This window comes from Diabrotica virgifera, chromosome 9 (assembly GCF_917563875.1).
Source record: "Diabrotica virgifera virgifera chromosome 9, PGI_DIABVI_V3a".
Classification (NCBI taxonomy): Eukaryota; Metazoa; Arthropoda; class Insecta; order Coleoptera; family Chrysomelidae; genus Diabrotica; species Diabrotica virgifera.
Genome location: NC_065451.1, coordinates 29,533,774 through 29,558,337, shown reverse-complemented (window position 1 = coordinate 29,558,337; position 24,564 = coordinate 29,533,774). Strand labels below are relative to the sequence as shown.

Genomic DNA, 24,564 nt, shown 5'->3' with positions numbered 1-24,564 from the left:
ACTATCTCTGCAACGAAAGTACTTAAAGACCTAATTATTTTCTATTTTGAAACTACAACATGTATTGTTTAGTTCCGCGTAGATTTTTGTAAAGTTAGGGTGAAAAAAACATTTAAGTATTTTTAATATTTTTAAAATACTTTTACAAACAAACCCAAAAAAGTTTAGATTTTATTTTTTATTTTACTATTTTGTACATTTTTCAATAAAACTTTACCAGGACCTTGATATTATCTATTTAGAACTACAGTGGAACCTCGTTAACTCGGATTAATCGGGACCGCGGCCGATCCGGGTTAGCGAAAATCCGGGTTAGCCGGAGAAAATGGTAAAAATTAATAAAATACGGTATACTTACAAATAAACTCCGTTATAATTGAAATAACATGGAATATATATGCACAGTACACATCTAAATTACGTATCAATTACGCCTTTATCAATTCTACCTAATGCTTCTAGTTTCTTTCCATTGTCACTACAACATTTTTACGTTTTGTTGCCCTTATAGACAAAAAACACGCACACAAAATCTGAATAGATTTACGAACGATTACAGAACGGAAGCGAACAATACGACTGTACTACACACAATATGGTCTCAATCGCAACGATGTTATATTATTTAATAACAGTCAAGACTAAGCCCATTGTTTAAAAATAATTTTTTAATAGTCTTTTAGTAAAATAAAAATGTATACCATTTCATCTTTCAGTCTTTTAGTATTTTTTAAACAATGCTAAGACAGTTTGAAATAAATAAAGGATACTACAGGTGCCTGTTGTTTCTTATAACACGACAATGATCATCGTGTGCCATCAGTCATTTCTACTATCGTATGTGTAGCTCAAATTACACAAATACCCATTATCTCTCAAATATTATATTACATACATTTTTATTGTTGAAATGTTTGATAAAAATCGGTCCGGGTTAGCCGGACTTCCGGGTTATCGGGGCCGACTTATCGGGGTTCCACTGTACTGTAAAAAGGACCTTTTATCATCTAAGGATCCAGAGATATTTGACATCAAAAGTTAAAAAACCTAGTATTCGGGAAATCGCAAAAATATAAAACACTCTAAAGGCCTTATCGACAGGCGAGTAAAACCGCGGTTTTGTGGCTCGTCGGTAAAGCTCGTCAGTGTCCCTGTGATCGGCATGCGAGCCATAATACCGCGGTTTTAAAGAACGACGGTTTTACTCGCGGCTCGTTGATGCTGATCGACTAGCGAGCAAAACAGTCGTTGTCAACCGTCCACAGGCAACATGTCGTGACCTTGTTACTTTCTTTCATTAAGGAAGTTCGCAATGATTGAATTTTTTTCTTGACATCGGTTCTAGTTGAGTTGGGTTCATGTTTTTTACGATATTTAAGAGTTTAACATAAATATTATATGCGGTAAGTCGAATTGCTTTGTTTTTGTACTTTGGCGATTTACTTTACCATAAATAAGAAGAGTCTCATAAGCAATATATAATAATAAAGGTCTTTATTAAAAACAAAAATAATAATATACATACAAAATAATGAGCGAAGTTTAGCCTAGACTACTCTTACACTTAATTAACCACAGAATAGGGAACAATTGTTTCCTATTCTGTGACTTCTCACTAATTTGATGCTGAATTAAATTACACAAATGTTTCGCTTAAATGGCACTGAAATATATACAGTCCCTGGCCATATTATTATGACCACCTATGAAATCAACTATTCCACTAGGTACGTTTTGTTTAAAATATGATTTTTAAATTTCATTTTGTTATGCAATGTTAATGTTATGCAGTAACTATAATATACAGGGTGTCCCGGAAAATAGTGCGTTCCTTAAAGGTATAGGTAGAAGGCACCATGTAGAACAAAAAACTCTTATAACATTTTTTTCTAAATGCAACCGTTTGACCAAAAAATTAAAATGTATTTTGGTATCCAAATTTAAATCTGACAACTATGTGCGGTACGCAAATTTAAGCATAGACAGTCCCATGTAAATAGATAGAAGATGATAGTAAGCAGATAGTTTTAAAGAATCCTGTTTAGTGTCAATGCCGAAAATGTTTTCGAATAGTGAGTGTATTACCTATTATGTTATTACCTATGAATGGTGTTTGTGAAAGGTTACTTGAAACATCTATTCGGTATATTAATTATTTTCAAGTAAGTACAACTTAGTTATTTCAGTTCACAAGTAAACAAATTACTGAGACATTATCTGGTGTATTTAAGTTCCACTGTAAACTATTAAAACTATGTAATTCAGTTAAAGCCCTCAGCAATACTCAGCATTCAACCCATTTAAACCTTACTAAATACATAATAGTAGTTTAGTTAAAAGATGTGTTTTTATGTTAAAAGATGTGTAATTCGTTTAAAATTATGCAATAGGTATTTCAATACATTTCAAAAGAAAATAATTTTAGTAAACAAATAGTAAATACATAAGTATTACCTACTATTAGGTTGGATTATTTTAAATACTGTTAATCACAATCACAAACGAGTTCTTATTATGTTATTATGCCGTAGTGCGTACGATGTTGCCAGTTTATTAAAATTTCCAAACATTAAAATACAGGTATATGGAAAACAATGTTAACTTTTTTTTGGAAAGGGTTAACTTTAGAAAAAGATGGTATAGGACTTTTTTGTTCCAAATTGTGTATTCTCTCCATACCTTAAAGGAACGCACTATTTTCCGGGACACCCTGTATTTAATAATAAACAGCAATAAAATATTTGAAAATATTACATATTTATATTTTTTTAATATTTTCTTCAACTTCTCACCTTAATCAGATGGAAAATATTTGGGAGCTTTTAAAACGAGAAATTTCCAAGGAAAGGTCACTAACGAAATTGTTTTGATTAAAGGACTAATATATCGTTGTAACCACAATGCCAAATTGAAGTAAAAAAAATTTAACTGCATTTAAAGTATGCCAAGACGGGTACTAGCGGTAATCAAAGTTAGAGGGGGCTCAGCAAAATATTGAAAAAACAAAAATATGTGATATTTTTAAATGTTTTATTGGTGTTTATTATTAAATATAATACTGTATTAAATAGTGTGTTGTTACTGCCTTCTGGTTCTAATTAATTAAAAAGACTAAACACGTCTTACTATACATTATATTTTATTCACTGGTATCCAATATCTAAACAATAACATTAATGATTCATAGCGCCTTACTACATACTAACGTCTAATAATTATTTGTATATCTATATCCATACTGATTGCTCAGCGTGTTTTTATACCTATCTGAACCATAACAAATACAGTTCAAGTTCACTCGTAATAAACATGTGATACAAACTATAAGCTATTGTTTTTATGTATGTTCGATACCCTAAAGGTTAATAACATCATATTTAAATTATGATTTATACAGAGGGTTCATAATATACCACAATACATTTAATAATAAACAGCAATAAACCATTTGAAAATATCACATATTTGTATTTTTTTAACATTTTGCTGAGCCCCTCTAAATTTGATTACCACTAGTACTCGTCTTGGCATACCTTGAATGCAGTTAAATTTTTTTTGCTTCAATTTGTCATTGTGTTTTCACTAGTAATACCACTAGAGGTCAAATTATTTCCGGAAATTTTTTTGAGATCATGAATAGTTTGAAAATTTCCCGAGTCGCAGACGAGGGAAATTTTCTAAAAATATTCATGATCAAAAAAAAATTTCCGGATATTAATTTGACTTCGCGTGGTATTCGGTAAGAAAATTCCACACCAAATTTGCATTTAAAAATCCAAAGCTGCGTGAACAGATTAATAGCGCGCCATAGCTTTGTCAGCAATTATTTAGGCTTTCAAATTCGTAATTTCTACTCATTGTAGTTGCATGGGAATACCATTTCAAGATAGAAAATAGTATATTCTTCAATTTTACATAAGTTTTGAGTAACTACAAGTGATAGAAAATGAATCAAAACTAAATTATGTAAACAAATAAAAACCAGTCTGTCAAAAATGTTCTGTTATTGTAAACGTCAAAAAATTTCCACTATAATTCGCTGTTGGGTACCCCACGAGCAAAAAATTTCCGATAAAATACCTCCGTTGCCATGGTGATCTGTCAAAATAACGTATTTTGATTGGTTCAAAATTACAGGTGTGGAATTTTCAACGATATATTAGTTCTTTAATCAAAACAATTTCGTTAGTGACCTTTTCATCGGAAATTTCTCGTTTTAAAAGCTCCCAAATAATTTTCCATCGGATTAAAGTTGAAGAATATATTAAAAAAATATAAATACAGTAAAACCTCGATATAACGGACCTCTATATAACGGACTTCGGATATAACGGACGAAAAATCCGGTCAAATGTAAAAAAATTCAAAACGTCCTGTTGATATGATACATGCTTGACCTGTCATATACCAAGATACATTGAATACCAACGGGGTCCCCCGTGGACCCCAAATGCTACACCTACCTAGAAACTTTAGTTGTATGTTTTTGCCAAAAATACAACATCGCATATTCAACCCATGGATCAGGGAATAATTTTGGAAACCAAACGAATATCTAGTAAAAAAAAATTGTCTGTTGGCCAAGATGCAGACATAAGATTAGAAGGGTTGGAAATTCCTGATTTCTGTAAGACAATACATATCTAATAATGCCGGAGAAAAAGTAGGTAGCTGAGATGTTTTATTTTAAAATGGCTAGAAGTAGATGAAGGTGTCCCTGGGTATAATATCACTACTGAAAGTGAAATAGCAGATGAAGTTATGAACCTAAAACATGAGGATGGAAGTGAAGATAGCAAAGAAGGCAAAACAACGCTGCAAAAAATGAAGTTCTCAGAGGTAAGATCGCATCTTAACGATCTAATAACATTTATTGATTATTCGGACAACGAAGTTCAACTGTATTATACGCAATTTCGTAATTTTAGAGAGTTGATTATAAAAAAACAGCAAACTTCAAAAGTGCAAACAAAACTTGATTCCTTTTTCAAAGCAGGATTACCGAAAGCAAGCGTGTCGATATCAAACAACGTCACTTCACGACTAATTTCTGAAGATAATTAAATAGAATTTTGTTTGTGTTTTTTATTTATATTTAAATACAGTGTACATATTTTCAAAAAAGAAGTTTTTTTATTTATTTTAAACCTATTTTTATATAACGGACTTTCGGCTTTAACGGACACCCCGGCCCCCCAATTAGTCCGTTATATCGAGGTTTAACTGTATGTAATATTTTCAAATATTTCAAATATTATAGTTAATGAATAACATTAACATTGCATAACAAAATGAAATTTAAAAATCATATTTTAAACAAAACGTACTTAGTGAAATAGTTAATTTTTGTAAAAATTCATAGGTGGTCATAATAATATGGCCAGGGACTGTAAATATATAGAATAAATTTAAATACATAAGAACAATACATTTTTATAAAAAATTAGAAAAAAAAAGCATGAAGGAGAAAGAAAAGAAATTAACGAAATAAAGAAAGAAATTAATATAAATTCTAATAAAAAGTCGCAACTGAGAGTTCGCATATCCATGATTAAAAACTGGTCTTTTCACCTCAACGGTCGCTGAAAACTGCCGGTTTTGCTCGCCAGCCGTGATACACGCGCGGTTTTGAACGACGAGCCAAGTAAAAAATAAAACAAACTGACGAGCCAAAAGCCAGGCTCGTCGGTATATAAAACCGCGGTATTGCAATGATACACTGGCGAGCTTTACCGACGAGCCACAAAACCGCGGTTTTACTCGCCTGTCGATCAGGGCTTTATCATTGCAATACCGCGGTTTTATTTACCGACAAGCCTGGCTCGCGGCTCGTCAATTTGTTTTATTTTTACTTGGCTCGTCGTTCAAAACTGCGCGTGTATCACGGCTGGCGAGCCAAGCCGGCAGTTTTCGGCGACAGTTGAAGTGAAAAGACGAGTTTTTAATCATAGATATGCGAACTCTCAGTTGCGACTTTTTATTAGAATTTATATTAATTTCTTTCTTTATTTCGTTAATTTCTTTTCTTTCTCCTTCATGCTTTTTTTTTCTAATTTTTTATAAAAATGTATTGTTCTTATGTATTTAAATTTATTCTATATATTTACAGTCCCTGGCCATATTATTATGACCACCTATGAATTTTTACTACCACGACTTTTTATTATAATTTATATATCGATTACAAGACTGTTCTTGTTTATGGAAATGTACATCGCCAGAGTAGAAAAACAAAGCAATTCGACTTATCGCATATGATGAACTCTTAAATATCGTAAAAAACATGAACCCAACTCAACTAGAGCCGATGTCAAGAAAAAAAATCAATCATTGCGAGCTTCCTACAGGAAAGAAAATAACAAGGTTACGACATGTTGGCTGTGGACGGTTGACACGACTGTTTTGCTCGCTAGTCGATCAGCACCAACGAGCCGCGAGTAAAACCGTTGTTCTTAAAACCGCGGTATTATGGCTCGCTCGTCGATCACCCACTTAATAGGCTATAAAAAAGCTACCAGTACCAGTGGCGTATACCAGGAAGGGTTTTGATTCAGAAGGGGTGCCAGAGGTTGTTGTTGTGACTAAGAGCAGCCAAAGTCCAAAAATTGAATTTTTTTATTTTTTTTGGTTCTGATTGAGAATTATTTTCTGAAATCTTCTGTTTCCAACAATATATAACACATTAAAGCAGAAAATATCCATGGTTACAACATTATTTGTTTTTTGAACGTCTGCTCAATGACGCAACCAGAATGATCCTAAGGGGGGGGGGGTACAACTACATGAGGTTCTCTGGGGGGTATGGTTTACCGCCAATTTAAGCTCAAAGTATATCCCTAATCAAAACCTACCATACAACAAGACAAGGATAGGGCAGGAAAAGTGAAGTTGGTGAAAAAATAAACTGCTGTTAAAATTTAAACTAAATAAATAAAATATAATTTCAAAATAATAATTTGACGTTATATTTAACCTACATTATGACAGACGTCAGTTACCATTTACCATCTGACCAAATATAATAATGACGTCATATAGAATCGCCACTACTTCTAGCCAATAAAATGCTCGCTGTAATATGAATGGCATGTCAAAAAAATCTGATTATTCCCTATATATTTTTTCAAATTTAGAATATGTCAACAAGGGGAAAATTACGTGCATTCTATATTGTTTGACTTCTAGTGTACCTACTTGTTTCAAATGCATTTTGCGCTCGGCATTTGACATTGAAAACACCCTCAAAGCTAGTCCAGCCGAAATTCACGAGAGGTCGTCGTTGTGACTTAACATCGCCTTAATAGGTTTTCAAGAATGTCACTAATTGCATAATATATTAATTAAACCTAATAGTTGCTAGGAAAAGACGGTTTATTGCTTTCGATTTATAGGGATGCACAATCCCTGGACAGCTGTTTCTGTCTTATAGACTTCCTCAGCAGAGCCAACGTGAACACCTCTGAAGCAAAACCAAGCCAACCCATCTACTTATGTGGAATTTCAAAGATCATTTAAAATCCACTTTGGGACGCAATCAGCGACATCTCTTAAATAAACTGAAAAGTCTCAGATACAGAATCCACCATTATAATAAAAATTAAAATGGTAAATATTTATTTAAATCTGAAAACTTTTCTTGTTAAAAATTCTTTCTGGTGCATTCTTCTTCTTCTTATGCCGTTTGTAGCGAAGGTTGGCGATCACTTTTTTAAATGCTTCTCTGTCTTTTGCAACGTGAAATATCTGTTCAACACTGAGGTTAGTCCAATCTCTGATATTCCTCAGCCAAGATTTCTTCTTTCTTCCAAAGCCTTTTTCCCCCTCTACTCTTCCTTGCATGATGACGTGTAGCAGAGAGTATTTATCGTTACGAAGTATGTGGCCCAGATAATATGATGTTTTTCTTATTTTAATTGTGTTCATAAGCTTCCTGCCATGTCCAATTTATCTTAACATTTCTTCGTTTGAGACTTTTGCAGTCCAAGGAACTTTTAGAATCCAAGCTTCTACTCCATATAGTAGTTGCGACCAAACATAACATTCAACGAACCTCAATCTAAGGGCCATAATCCAATTCTTATTTTACTTCTCGACCCTTTCTATCAGTTTACCCTCCAATGTCAGATGTATGTTGTCAACAGGGTTTTTTGAGATCACCATGAATTTGGTTTTATTTATATTCATTGTTAATCCCATCTTTTTGCTTTCTCTGTTAATGATATCTAGGAGAATTTGTAAATCGTCTATATTCTCTGCCTGATTGCGGTATCGTCTGCAAATCTTATGTTATTAATGATGCTCCCTCCAATCCTTACACATTCAGTTCTTTCCCATAGTGCCTCCTGAAATATTAGTTGGGAGTACACATTGAATAATTTTGGCGACAGCACGCATCCCTGTCTGACTCCTCTTTGAATTTCCACTTGGTTTGTCTCACTGTCTTCTACCCGTACGACCGCTGTTTGATTGTAGTATAGATTTTTGATTAAATTAATATCCATGGGATCCAGCTGTATGTGTTTCAATGCATGTATGAGTTTACCATGTTGAACTCTGTCAAACGCCTTTTGGAAATCTATATAACATATGAATACGTTTTTATTGTATTCCCTGCATTTTTGTAATAGTACCGTCATTGCGCACAATGCCTCTCTTGTTCCCATTCCACCTCTAAATCCAAACTGTGTGTTGCCTAATTGTTCTTCGCATTTTTTATATATACGCTGTTGAATAACTTTAAGTAGTATTTTAAGGTGTGGCTCATAAGACTAATTAATCGGTACTCATCGCAAGATTTAGGATTTTTTTTCTTGGGTAAGGGTAGAAAGATAGATTTAACCATTCATCAGGTAGTTGAACGTCGTGGTATATTTTGTTAAATAATTTAGTTAGACATTCTATCTTTTCATCATTCAGGATTTTTAATATTTCTACAGGAATTTCATCGGGACCTGCCGCTTTACCACTTTTTGAGTTTTTAATTGCCTGTTTCACCTCTGATGTCAGAATTTTTAAATTTTCATTAGTTGGTAATGTTTCATATATTTCTTCCCTATTATCTGCAAATAAATCCTTGATGTATTGCTCCCAAGTCTGTTGTTTTTCCTTTTCTGATAATTGGAGATCTCCAATGGAGTTTCGTATAACTTGTGGTATTCTCTTCCGTGTATTACCTGTGATTTCTTTCAGTTTCTTATGTAGGTTATGTGTGTCATGTTTCATATTAAATTCTTCTATTTCTCTGCAATTTTCTTCCATGCAGCGTTATTTAGCTTCCTTGATCTGTGTTTCTACTAGTTTCTTCAATTGCTTGTATTTTTCTTTATTTGTATTTTTGTATTTTCCTTTTTCTTGTATGAGTTTTATAATACCTGGTGTCATCCAGTCATTTTTGGCAATTGGTTCTTTTTTACCTACAAACGTTTGCCCAGCGTTAAGTACTGCCGATTTCATTTCATTCCAGGCACTATATATAATATCTTTTTTTGACGCTTCTGTGAATGCTGGTGCAACTGCTTCATTTATTTGTTATTGGCATTGATCATTCTCAAGCTTTGACAAATCTAGTCTCTGAATGTTACTTTTTTTTCTGTTGTTTCCTCAGTTTAATATTAACGTTGGCAAGAAGTAGATTGTGGTCGGAGTCTGCATCAGCACTAGGATACGTTTTAACGCTTTTAATCCCATTTCTAAATCTTTTGTTGACAAGAATGTAGTCGATTTGGTTTCTTATCAGATTATTTTCGTTGTCTCCTGGTGCACTCTTACTCTGTGACTTTTACAATTTATAAGACAATAGACGACGAATATAGAAAACGAAAAAGACTCTACTATATGCAGTCACATTCCGTTTTAATTCGTCTAGGAAAAGGATAGAAATAAATTTCCTAGTCCTCAAATCTGAGTAAAGATAGAAAGGAAAAGACGGTTTATGCTTGCTTTCGATTCAGAGGGATGCACAATCTCTGGACAGCTGTTTCTTTCCTACAGATTTCCTCAGCAGGGCCAGCGTGCACAGCTCTGAAGCAAAACCAAGCCAACTTTGCCAACCTTTGCCTGGTTTTGCTTCAGAGGTGTGCACGCTACCTCTGCTGAGGAAACAGCTGTCCAGGGATTGTGCGTCCCTCTGAATCGAAAGCAAGCATAAACCGTCTTTCCCTTTCTATCTTTACTCAGATTTGAGTACTAGGAAATTTCTTTCTTTCCTTTTCCTAGACGAATGAAAACGGAATGTGATTGCATATAATGGAGTTCTTTTCGTTTTCTATATTCGTCGTCTTAGTCCATTCTTTCACGGTTTTTGCTCTACATTTTAAAGAACCGCTTGGTTTGACATGAAATTTGGCATACGTATAGCTTACATGTCAAAGAAAAAAAGTGATATTGTGCCGATGTGTGCTTTTGCCCTGGGGGTGACTTTTACCCCCTCTTGGGGGTGAAAAAATATATGTCTAAAATAAGTCCGGAAATGGGTAAACTGACTAATTTTAAGTAACTTTTGTTCTATAGAGCTTTTTCGTCAAGTCAACGCTTTTCGAGTTATTTGCGACTGAATATGTTAATTTTTCAACAAAATAACCACATTTTTAGACGGTTTTTCGCAAATAACTCAAAAAGTAAGTATTTTGTCGAAAAAAACGTTCTTAGCAAAAATATAGCCTATAAAAAAGTAAAAATAATAGTGTACTCGTTAGGTCTCTGGATCTCGTAGAACCACCAGAGTTATAGCCAATGAAAAATAGATTCATATTCACCAAATTTCAAATAGAATATTTCGACGTGATAGTCCTGTCGCCAGGGGGGGTACAACGGCCTCCTGTATTCAGATGGACTTACCCAAGTTTTCATTATGTATTTTGGCCCGTAGAACACGAATTTTTTAGGTAACAGTTGATCCGGATGTCGATAAGATTGTTATAAACAAAGAAGTTGAGGAATTACATAACAGCGATTTCTCGCAAAACAAAACATGTTTTTGTATTTTTTGGGCCATTTTATTGCTAAAAAAAGCTATAAACACATAGTGTTTCCCGTGCCTAATACATGCGTTTACATGCATGCTACGTAGAAATAGCCTCGCTTGCACTTGTACCTACTCTACCTACTCGTTCGATTTTAAATGAGAAATCATTGAAAACATCACTCCAGCACTAGGTGTTTATACTTTTGTTTAACAATAAAATAATAAATTTTTAGCAATGCAAATAACTAAAACCGATATACTTTGACTTGAACTTTCAAATGCGGTAAGCAGAATTGCTATTTTATTTTTTAATCAAAAGTTATTCGGGTACAAAAATTGCAATTTTTCGATTTTTTTGAAAGTTCCACCGCGTTTATCTCGAAAACTATGCATCCTACGAAAAAATTTGTAGGAACACTTTTTGGTTAGAATGGCCCAAAAAATACAAAAACATGTTTTGTTTTGCGAGAAATCGCTGTTATGTAATTCCTCAACTTCTTTGTTTATAACAATCTTATCGACATCCGGATCAACTGTTACCCAAAAAATTCGTGTTCTACGGGTCAAAATACATAAGAAAAACTTGGGTAAGTCCATCTGAATACAGGAGGCCGTTGTACCCCCCCTGGCGACAGGACTATGAAATATCCAAAAAATTAAGCACTTTTTGGGGAAAACCTATTATAACTTTTTTAAAGTGTTTAAAAAAAGCTTTATTTCTGTTTTTACAAAAAGTTTCTAGCATTAAATTTAAGCAAGTTACGCTCAACTTTATTTTGAGCGTAACTTGTTTAATTTTGATGTTAGAAATTTTTTTTATAAAACAAAAATGAAGCTTTTTTTAAACACTTTAAATAAGTTGTAATGAATTTTCCCCGAAATGTGCTTAATTTTTGGTTATTTCACTTTAAAGTGTTCCATTTGGAATTTGACGAATATGAACCTATTTTTCATTAGCTATAACTCTGCTTCTACTAGGTGTAGAGACGTGATATATACACTATTTTTTTAAATTTTTTACAGGCTATATTTTTGCTAAAAATATTTTTTCAAAAAAATACTTACTATTTGAGTTATTTACGAAAAACCGTCTAACAGCGTGGTTATTTTGTTGAAAAAATGAACATATTCACTGTCAAATAACTCGAAAAGTATTGATTTAATGAAAAAACTCTATAGAAGAAAAGTTACTTAAAATTAGCCAGTTTATCCATTTCCTGAATTTCTTTGGACGAATATTTTTTCACCCACAAGAGGGGGTGAAAACCACCCCCAGGGCAAAAGCACAATATCACTATTTTTCTTTGACTTATTAGCTATGTGTATGCCAGATTTCATGTCAATCCAAGCGGTTCTTTAAAATTTAGAGGTTTTGCAATATTTTACCGTTAAAGAACGGACTATCTGTTGTCTTATAAATTGTAAAAGTCACAGAGTAAGGATGTAGCAGAAAGAATTTTCAACAAGAAAAGTTTTCAGATTGAAATAATTATTTACCATTTAAATTTTTATTATAATGGTGGATTCTGTATCTGAGACTTTTCAGTTTATCTAATAGTTGCCATAAAAAACCGTCTATATTTGTAAATAATACAAAACTTGAGCGACTTGATATTGTTTTCCTTTGATATCAGTTAAATTGTAACTCAGAGATTCACGGCGAAATTAGATCTAGGATAGAGCAGGCCAGAGCCGCGTTTAGAAGGATGTCGAATAGGGTGGATCGAAAAACGGGTTTTTTCTGTTATACAATTCTAATAGCACGGAAAACTTGCGCATAGACGTCACTATAAAGGGAAAAATAATAAAAAATTTTTTTTTTCAAATTTGAAATCGCGCAGAAGGCCTAAAGTTACAAAAAAAGACAAAATACCGGTAATTTTCAAAAACACGTAAAATTACAAAAAAAAGTCTGTTTTCGTTCTAATAGTGAAAAAAGTGTTGTCAAGAGTGTCCTTAATGCATACAAAAAATAATTAGACCTGTTCCCGTTTATCTGAATTCGCGCAAAAAGCCTAAAGTTGCAGGTTGTTTCGTAAAATAACGATATTGCATTATTTTTGACGATTTTTAGACATATTCCAAAACCATACCATTTGTATTTTTAATTTGTAATAGTATGAAAACCATTCAAAATTGTTTTCCTAATCCATAAAAAATACTTTCAGACCGGATATTCCTTAACTGTATTCGCGCAAAAGAATAATGCTTATTCCCCTTCGCCGGCACCGAGTGGACTCGCCCACCCGTAGTTGAACTCGCACACGTTACTACTTGATCAGTGAGCCAGGTGGTAAATACACTGGTCATGTCACACCAAAGAAAGGGACCGCCAATGAAATTGCATACAGTATTTACGAACACTTAGAAAGGAAGGAATTTGGTATAAGTGCAGTAGAGGCCATCGGATGTGATGGAACAGTCACAAACACTGGATGGAAAAGCGGTGTTGTACATAACATTGAAGTTAAGTGTCGTCGTCCTTTACAATGGTTTATCTGCTTGCTACATTTCAACGAGTTACCTTATAGGCATTTGTTTGATCACTTGGATGGAACGACAACAGGACCAGTTTCATTCAGCGGTCCAATTGGAAAACAACTCCATGGCTGTGAGAAACTCCCTGTTGTAGATTTTGGGCCGATCCAATCAGAAGAAGTCATTGATATCACTAAAACCGATCTGAGTAAAGATCAGCAGTAACTCCTAGATATTGTCAGAGCGGTCAACACAGGAATCTGTAATCCAGAATTGGCTGCTAAGAATCCTGGACGCATCAGTCACTCTGGTTGGCTAACCTGTGCTAACCGGGTTTTAAGATTGTTTGTCTCCCAAACTACTCCAACAATTGAGTTACAGACTCTTGCAAATTACATAGTGAAGACATATGCACCTGTTTGGTGTGATATAAAGAAAAACTACACTGTGAAAGATGGACCGAGGCATATTTTGAAGGTATTAAAACAACCAGACATCTACCGGACAATATCAAGAAAATCCTTGATCCAGTAGTTCAAAGGAACGCATTCTTCTGCCACCCTGAAAATATGATGTTGGCTATCATAATGGATGAAAGACCACACATTAGGGAACTTGGCTACAGGAGGATCCTAAAATCCAGTAATGAGCCATCAGCTGAAGGATGCGTTAGGGACTTTAAAATACCTTCAATAAATTTTAGTGCAAACGACTATACCGAACTTATTGATTGGTCAATCTGTAAGTTAACACCACCGCCACAACTGTCCAAGATACCAATTGCACATATTACTTCTTTATTGAAAGACAAAATTTTACCAGAGCTTAAATACCTCAAATTCCCATGCCACACCCACACCCAGTCAGTTGAGAGGTGTGTAAAACTGGTTACAGAGGCAGCAGAAAAATTGTGCGGGCTTGAAAATCGAGATGGCTATATTCGGGCTATACTTTAAAATCAAGGCAACTGATGCCCACATTTAATTCAAAGTCAGAATTTAAAGGGGCTTCTATGTAAATAACCTTTTGCCTACAACAAATACATACATAGTACAGAGTAAATAATTACTGTAAGTATTGTAAATAACATTCACCCTGGTTGGTTGGTTGGGTAGGGTGGGGGTGGGCCTCGCCTTGCAGCCACGTCCTCGTCGTGAGTCCTGGGTCATTTCAGCACAGATTAAATGTTGAAATGAGCTGAGAGCTGCAATATGATGTGTTGGCTAATAAATTTGTTTGTAAATCACTTGTTATAGTCTTATTACAAACCTTAATGTGTTAAAAAACACTCATCAGATATGGAAAACCGCGTTTTTACGGGACTGTACAACTTACGTATACTACACTTTAGACCTATTGCGCGAATACAGTTAAGGAATAATAGGTCCGAAAGTATTTTTTATGGATTAGGAAAACTATTTTGAATAGTTTTTACACTATTACAAATTAAAAATACAATTTGTATGGTTTTGGCACATGTTTAAAAATCGTCGAAAATAATGAAATATCGTTATTTTACGAAACAACCTGCAATTTTATGCTTTTTGCGCGAATTCAGTTAAACGGGAATGGGTCTAATTATCTTTTGTATGCATTAAGGACACTCTTGACAACACTTTTTTCACTATTAGAACGAAAACAGACTTTTTTTTGTAATTTTACGTGTTTTTGAAAATTACCGGTATTTTGTCTTTTTTTGTAACTTTATGCCTTCTGCGCGATTTCAAATTTGAAAAAAAATTTTTTTTATTATTTTTCCCTTTTTAATGACGTCTATGCGCAAGTTTTCCGTGCTATTAGAATTGTATAACAGAAAAAACCCGTTTTTCGATCCACCCTAATGTCGAAGGTTTTATGTAACGGACACCTAAAATTGGCTTTGAGGATCCTCCTACTTTGCGGCTACTTTTTCTCGGTCTTACTTTATCTTTAAGGTGTCGAGTCTTGGACTGTGAATAAAATCGATTTAATCGGGACAGAAAGTACCGGCCCTTAGAGAGATAGTTTTTGTGAATCCTGTAAAATTTGGATACATGGAGTTACGCAGTTTACAGATTAGGTCGACGATATTTAAAATACTTTCTACTTTCGATTTAGCATATTCTAAACGTCAACGAATTACAAATCCATAAGTAAAAGTTGCTTTAATATGCAACTACCTATGAACGCTACATAATTTTCTAAGTTCTATTTATAATAATTATGGTTACCTTCTTTTTTATAACTTTAAACTTACCTAATGCGTTAGAGAGAATTCGATAAACTATGACACACTGAAAGAAGGGTTTGGTTTGAACTGTATATCGATGGAATATAATACAGATATGGTATGTGCGTTAAAACAAATTTTTCAATAGAACAATTTTTGATGTTTTTTGTTATGTTAACAATTTAAAACAAATACAGATGCATTTTGAATGTTCTTCTTCTTTTTGTATAGACATGACTCTGTTTTTTCAATGTGCTTCTCGTAAGTTGTCATTTCATCGTTTTCGTGGTCTTCCCACTGATCGTCTTCCTATTGGGGAACCGTCTCTTGCTATCCTGCCTACCCTATTTGTTGTCATTCGGCTTTTGTGGTCATTCCATTCTATTCTTCTGTTTCTTACCCAGTTATTAATGTTGTCCACCTTGCATCTCCGTCGTATATCAGTACTTCTAGCTCTGTCCCATAGAGTTTTACCATCGATTTTTCGAATGGTTTTAATCTTCGCTGTTTCAAGCAATCTTTTCGTCCTCTCTGCGTCGGGTCGTGTTTCTGCCGCGTATGTCATTATTGGTCTGATGACTGTTTTGAAAATTCTACCTTTCATTTCTTTTCCGATATTTTTATTTCTTCAAATTGTGCCATTCATGCAACCTGCATTTCTGTTTGCTCTATTCACTTGATCTTCCACTCGAGCCTTCCGTAGCTAGATAGTGTGATGCCTAAGGGTAAGAACATAACAAATAAGTCGAGGTGGATGTGTAGGTCGCGGTAGATGCCACTAGTTAAGTCGCGGTCGATGTCGACAGCACATAGCAAGGAGGTCACCTGCGCTGTCAGTCGAGTTAGAACCACTATCAAGTGAAGTAGTTTAATGAAATTTGAATGACAAAAAGACTGTGCTTTTGCGATGTTGTGTCAGTCAAGTGATGATAGTGATGAAATGTCAGCTGTAAATAATCAGATCCTCCTTCATATTTCAAAAATTTACTGAATTTAATTACTTTAGAAATTCAAAAATAAACTGAATACAAAAAAGAAATTATATTATTAAAAGTATCAACTCAGATAGCGCAGTTAATGACAACTTGGCTTCGAACGGACCAATCACAGAAAAGCATCCTTGTAGGCCGCGCAGTAGACATCCATGTAAAACAAACTCATTTTATTTTCAAAAGCATCGATGTAAACCTCAGTGGCGGCCGGTCAGGGTCGGCAGTGCCGACCCACACATTTATAGATATAGATTTTTTAAATATTTGTATCTGTGAAATAAAAAAAAATCTATCAGATAATACAGACTAAATTTTATTCATGGTTTTTAAAAGAATTTAATCAATCCGAGCGTTAAGTGATCCCTGCGCATAACAGACTTCTCAAAAAATGAATGATCCAAGCCATTTATCTGACTTTTCGGCTAGCCGTCCCTAACATCCGTAGCTTGACAATTTACACGTAAAACTCAACGACATAACAAGTCGATGAGCAAGCGAACATTACTTCTCTCCGTGGGCAATAGCAGATACGGCATGGCAGGTTAAGCGACAAGTACGGCACATTTTGGTCTGCCGGTCGGTGTTTCATTTGGAAGCATGCATCGGTAGAAATTGTCAAAAATAATCACGCCGTTTTATTTCGTTTAATTGATATTGTAATTTTTTTAAGTTGTCAGGAATTATCATTTAGTGGACATGATGGATCGAAGCATTTGTTAAAAATCAAAGTAATTATAGAGAATTAATAAAATTGTTTTAGAAATACCTATTTACTTTCTGATTCGAAGTGTATTCGTAATACAGAATGAACTAATACATATAATCAAATAGTTAAATTTTGAATAACGTTGTTGAATCTGAGATTTAGAAAACCATTTGCTTTTCACTGAAAGTAGATGAAACTTCTGATTATCATGTCATTCACAATTATCAATTATTTTGTTCGATACGCGTTACGTGGTAATATTTATGAGAGGTTTTTAGGTTTTAGAGATGTGAGTAAAAGCAATAAGGCAGAATATATTTTTGGTGTTTTAAAGAACAGATTCAAATTTTTTGATACCAAAAATAAATTGGTAGGGCAAACTGGGGCAATCTTATGACGGCGTTTGCTGTGATGAGTGGTGAATTGAATAGTCTCCAGGCAAAAGTTAAAACTATTGCATCACAAGCTTTATTTACTCACTATTATGCGCATATAATGAATTTAGTTTTACATGATACGTGTAAAAAAATAAAGAATATCGTCTTTTCTTGCTAGTTTAGCTCACCTAAACGGATTACTGCTTTAGAACAAATTTGTTTCGAAAAAAAAGCGAACAGTTTGTCAGACGCGATGAAATTTTAAATCTCGGTTAGTTTTATCTAAGCAGATTATCTCTTAGCCAAGCCGCACACCAAAGAAACATGAAACGAAAAACATGAAACATGAAACGAAAAACATGTTTCATGAAAAGAAAACACTGCTAAAAAAATCTCAAAGTCCGCCTACTAATGAAACGAGTGTGATTCATGCTCATGACACATTTTTATTTTCGGGGAGTCTCATAAATGGCCGAATATAGATTTGTTTAGCAGTGGTTTATTTCCATGAAACGTAATTTACGTTTCATGTTTCTTTGATGTGCGGCCGGGCTTATAGTTTTAGTATATGTAGCAGATTTTCGTGAACAGCTTTTGGAAGTTTTTGATTTTATTATCGAAGGCGATGATTTTGAAAGTGGCGATACCTCGATCCATGAAGCAATCGGTTTGAGAACTTTATTAAATACTAATGACTCTTTCAATATTTTTTTAAATATTTTTAAGACAGAGTTTGCCCAAGATATTCCTTGTTGTTCAAAATCAGTCAACTGACATTATTTATTCTAAAAATAGAATACGAAAGCTGGTGCAAAATCTCAGAGATTTTCGTAATGATAGTAGTTTCCAATATATACGCAGTGACGTTTTGGATTCGCTTGATATTTCCGAACCACCCCTAAAAAGACAACGACATGATACATATCACGAAAAACGAGTAAGTATATCTTGAAATTTTGGATACCTACTATTATATGCAAATAGATACTCGTTTTTCGAATTTTGAAGATTTTGCAAATTTTTGACCTTTTTGACGATTTAAAATTTAAAAGTTACGTTCGCCAAAGAATTTCCAAGATATTTATTATTACAAGTTAGGTACTTAAAAATTATGCTGGTCCAAATATTTTCAGAAAGTGGGATAAGTTGCACAATATGTATGTATAATTCTATGTAGTAAGTACTGCAATTCATTACAACAAACTGTTTATCAATTTTCTTATTACCACCAATTTCTGCCTAAAAAAAACGGGATTTACCTTGTCTCAAAAGAATCAACACGTATTGTCGAAACACCATGAAACAAGAGAGAATGTCAAGTACATCAAATAAAAAAAAAGCAAAAAACAACAAAATCTCCTATGATGAATTAAGCCTTTTAATTTGATGGTATACCTATATGAGGAGACAAAAAAACCTTGCCGACCCTGTCTCCACGGCGACTTACTTGCTCTGTTCTCTTTCATTCAGTAAAATGTGTTTGTTTTACATGGATGTCGACATCGACCGCGACCTCCACATCCACCTCCACCTCGACTTACTTGTTATGTTTTTACCCTAAATATTTAGACTCCATGACTGGTTCTATTATCTAACCCTTCAGCTATAATTTACATCTTATTGGAATTTCTGTTATAACCATGCATTTTGTCTTTTTTTTGAGGAAATTAGCATGTTAAATTTTTTGGCGGTTATGTTAAATTGGTGCAGCATATTTATGTTGTAAATTCTTCACTTTGAGAGATTAGTATTGCATTGTCTGCGTAGCAGATTATTTTAAGTTGTTTTTCTACCATTTGGTATCTTTTTTTTTAGTTCTTACTTTTTTTTTATTATTTCCTACATGATCAGGTTGAACAATAAAGGACTCAAGGAATCCCCCTGTCTTATCCCATTGCCAGCTTCAGTTGGGTCAATTAGTTCATCCTCTGCTTTTACTTTTATTGTGTTGTTCTGGTAGATGTTTTCGATTGTTTTAGTAAAGTATTCCTAGAGATACCTCTCTTGAGTATAACAAATGGATAACGTCCTTTAATTTGACCCTGTCAAATGCTTTCTTAAGGTCCACGAAACATAAGTATGCCGGTTTTTGCATTCTAATGATTTTTCTTGAACCTGCCTCATTATAAATATAGCGTCGGTGCATGATCTTCCCGACCTAAAACCTTCTTGTTCTTCTGCTAATGTTATAATTTCATTCAGTTTGTTTGTTATCACTTTGGTTGTTAATTTTAATTTTGAATGTTAAATATAGAATTAATTACCTCTAAGTATACACATACCATTTCTTTGCACTGCTTTACTGTGCATACCACATCTAGCTGCTTATACAAATACTTTATTGATCCTTTAAGACATTAAAATGTATAGGATGCGTAACTACAAAATTTAGTATAAAAAACATTAATCTGTATAGTACAATATTCAGAGTTTAACAAAACTCACAAAACACAAAATACAGGGTGTAACAAAAATAGAGGTCATAAATTTAATCGCATATTCTGGGTCCAAAAATAATTCGATTGAACCTAACTTACCTTAGTACAAATGTGCAGATAAAAAAAGTTACAGCCCTTTTAAGTTACAAAATGAAAATCGATTTTTTCGAATGTATCGAAAACTATTGGAGATTTTTTATTGAAAATGGACATGTGGCATTCTTATAGCAGTATCATCTTAAGAAAAAATTATAGTGAAATTTGGACACCCCATAAAATTTTTATGGGGGGCTTGTTCCTTTAAACCCCCCAAACTTTTGTGTACGTTCCAATTCAATTATTATTGTAGTACCATTAGTTAAACACAATATTTTTAAAACTTTTTTGCCTCTTAATACTTTTTCGACAAGTCAGTTTTTATCGAGATATTTCGAATATTTCTCAAATCCACCACATATTTGTATATGGTTAAATACGATTATGGAGACTTGGTAATAATATGAACATTTATTTATGATTTACATTTTTAGGGATATTTTGAACCATATTAAAAAAGAAGTCACATCTCGATAAAAGGTGCTTTTTCGAAAAAATACAAAGAGGCAAAAAAGTTTTAAAAACAGTGTTTAACTAATGGTACCGCAGTAATTTTTTAATTGGAACGTACACAAACATTTGGGGGGTTTAAAAGAACAAAACCCCCATAAAATTTTTATGTAAACATATTGAAAAATAAGCCTCAACTCGATAAAAACTGCCTTATCGAAAAAATACTAAGAGGCAAAAAAGTTTTAATAATATTGAATTTAACTAATTATACCACAATAATAATTTAATTGAGACGTACACAAAAGTTTGGGGGGGATTTAAGGGAACAAAATCCCCATAAAATTTTTATGGGTGCACAAATTTCACTATAATTTTTCTTTAAGATGTTCCTGCCAAAAGAATGCGACATGTCCATTTTCAATAAAAAATCTCCAATAGTTTTCGATATATTCGAAAAAATCGATTTTCATTTTGTAACTTCAAAGGGCTGTAACTTTTTTTATGTGCATATTTGAACTAAGGTAAGTTAGGTTCATTCGAACTATTTTTGTTCCCAGAATATGTGATTTAATTTATGACCTGTATTTTTGTTACACCCTGTATATAAAACAACATTTTGTACAAGTGAAATATCAAGCTACTACAGTTTGTCCTCAAGATATTCATTGGTAGAATAATAGGATTTTTGAAGTTATACTTCTTTAGGCACGAGGGTGAATTTTTATTTTGCCGGGCGCATGCGCACACCGACAGTATGGTTTTAGTCGCTCAAACGTTATACAGGATCTGATTGGGTGTTAAAATCATCTGTCAATATTTGTTCAAATGGATATTATGCATAAACAAATGTTGTGTATATTTGTTTTTATTGTTGTGAGGACAAAGACAAAAAGTAAATTTATAATTATTGTAGTGACTTTTTAAATAGTTTTTAAAAGCAACGGGTACGTACCTTATTGTAAATGTTTCAGTATTGTAATAAAAAATTACAAATTAAATACCTATTTGGAAAATGTACCTACCTAGCTAACCTAGCTACTTACCTACCTAGGTAATGCTTTGATTTACCAACAAAAATCTCCATCTAATATATTGCTTTTTTAGTCTATATTTTGTTGTATTTTAATTCCACAAGAATCAAACTTATTTGATTAAACTAAGAGAATAAGCAACTGTCAAAATTTTAAAACGTTTAGATGCTATATCTTCCCACTTCATTCACGTGTCTCGATAGTTAAATTATTCTGCGTGGGGTGAGTTCAAAATAATCTAACAACCTGTTAGACGCAGGTTTAATTCCCAATGCAAATTTTTATTTTTTTTATACATTTTATGATTGTAAGTATATTTATTATATATTTTTTTTTTCAGAAAATACGTATTTAGTTAAAATTTTCTCAACAATTGTTTAGAAATCATTTCTTTGTTTCATGTTTCAATGTGTTTGCGTGTGTAAGAAGTTCGCTGTAGCGAACTCGGCTGGTTCAATGTTCGGTTTTCACACACAGGTTTTGGGAATTCTTCTTTTTCTTTTACGAAGGACCAGCTGGTAATCCAGCACCTGTAAGGATTGTTCTTTACACTGTTTCTGTTTTAAGGATAGAGATGGTAAATAAGGAGTTAAACACAATGTTGTTTATAGAACAATAAAAAGTATATATATTGAAGAGTTAAACGAACAAATAAATAAGTGATAAATAACAGATATTATATGTTTAAATTAGAAGTTTAATTCTGAGACAGTTTATACAGCGTAGGGTGTAACCTGTTGGAACAGCAAACCGTTTAGAAACAATGGCAGCACCGCGAATTTGACGTTAGATGATTAAGTAATATGTACATATTATTTTACTTACAGTTAATATAGCTATGATTGATTTAACATTTAGCACCAATCACTCACGGTCAAGTTACTATGGCTACTAATTTTTTGGTTAGATTTGTTGAGAAACAGACTAAAAACTGCATTTAGTCTAGTTGCAATATAGGGGGTCCTGTGGGCAATTCTAGCTCGCCGTGATTTGATAGGTTTTTTGGGTCGCTGAATCCAATGGAAGAGGTCTGGAAACCCAAATATGGTGCGTTTAATTGTTATTAACAAATTTTAGTAAAATTAGGTATTTTTCAGGAATTATTAGAAGCCCTGTAAATAAATTGATAGTGTTAGGGTCTTCTCTGGTGTACTTTTGGGCGCTGAATCGGATACGAGTAGTCGCGATTACACAAAATATGTTCTTATTTTGTTAAAAACAAAATACTCTGTTTATTCGCCGAAAAGCTCGAAATAATGCGCTATCTACAGCAAGTTTGTAGTCTTTTTCATAGTATTTTTATACCCTAAATGGATTGTCACTACTCGTGATAGCTTAAACCACGTTCCGACTTTGTTATTAATAAATTATTGCAAAAATAACGGTTTATAATACGTTTACTCACGGTTTTTGCTCTAAATTTTAAAAAACCACTTGGATTGACATAAAATTTGGCATACACGTAGCTAATATGTCAAAGAAAACCAGTTATATTGTGCCGATGTGTGCTTTTACCCTGGGGGTGAGTGTCACCCCTTTTCTGGGGTGAAAAAAGAAACCTTTGAAATAAGTCAGGAGGTGGATAAACTGATTAATTCTAAGCAACTTTTGTTCTTTGAAGATTTTTCGCTAAGTCAATCCTCTTCGAGTTATTTGCGAGTGAATATGTTCATTTTTCAACAAAAATCCACGTTTTTAGACGGATTTTCGCAAATAACTCAAAAAGTATATGTTTTCAAAAAAAGTTTGTTAGCAAAAATATAGACTATAAAAAAAGTGAAAAAAATGGTGTAAGTGTAAGGTCCGTAGACCCAGTAGAAGCGGAGTTGTAGCTAATGAACAACAGGTTCATATTTGTCAAATTCTCAATAAAATATTTCAACATAAAATAACCAAAAAATGAGGCACTTTTTGAGGAAAACTCATTTCAACTTTTTTAAAGCTTGTAAAAAAACTTTATTCTTCTTTTTTAAAAAAGTATTTAGTATCAAAATAAACAAGTTATAGCCTAATAAAATAAAAAAAAGTCAAAATGTAAATTCGTACAGGTTAAAACAAATTTTATATCAAAGTTTAGGTGGGTACAAAAGATATTTTCAAGAAAGTATCCAAATCATACAAGGGGATCATTGTTTAAATAATTAAAAAAGGGGTCATTTTTGCAAAAAAATACTTTTTTAACTGCTGAGGTAATCCACTTATCGATGAAGGTCTATGGGATTTTTTTCTGCAAAGTTGAAGGGAAAATCTTTCTTATAAGACGTACTAAATTAAATTTGACCCCCTATTCATTTAAATAATTGTATATAAAACTTTAAAAACAAATTTTCAAAAAAATATTTTTAGCGTTTTAAATAAGCACTATAAAATATCTTTTTTTACAGACTAAGTTGCGCTATGTTACTAATCTTAAGCACAAAAAAATTAATCAAAAAATATTTAATATTTTTGAGATATTGAATTTGTTTATTAAATGTTACTATATTTTCAATTGCAAAAACGCGGTTGTTGCCAAAGAAATATTCACCTGCTTAAGATCTCATTATTTTTATTTTTATGTATATTTTCGATAAATGTATTGATAAATTCAAATTTCAATTAAACTCCCCCCTAAAATGGCATTTGAAAATTATTCAAATTTGTTTATAATTTGTTCTTTAAATAACGTCGCGGGGATTAAGTATTTTGAAATGCCGTTTCGATAATTGGGTTCCTGGGAATTTTCTACTAATTAACAAAAAATTTTTGTCGTTTTTTCTTCTTCTTTTTTTTTCTTGGAGTTAATATTACGACGGGCCCTTTTAGGGTTAAATTTTATTAA

The 24,564-nt window shown here is 33.1% G+C and overlaps 1 protein-coding gene across 8 annotated transcripts in view; it reads left to right on the top strand.

The window, feature by feature from the left end:
* Positions 1-24,564, top strand: part of LOC114326563 (zinc finger protein 260-like) — a 346,266-nt gene that overhangs the window by 17,844 nt on the left and 303,858 nt on the right. The gene's annotated exons all lie outside the window — the stretch shown is intronic.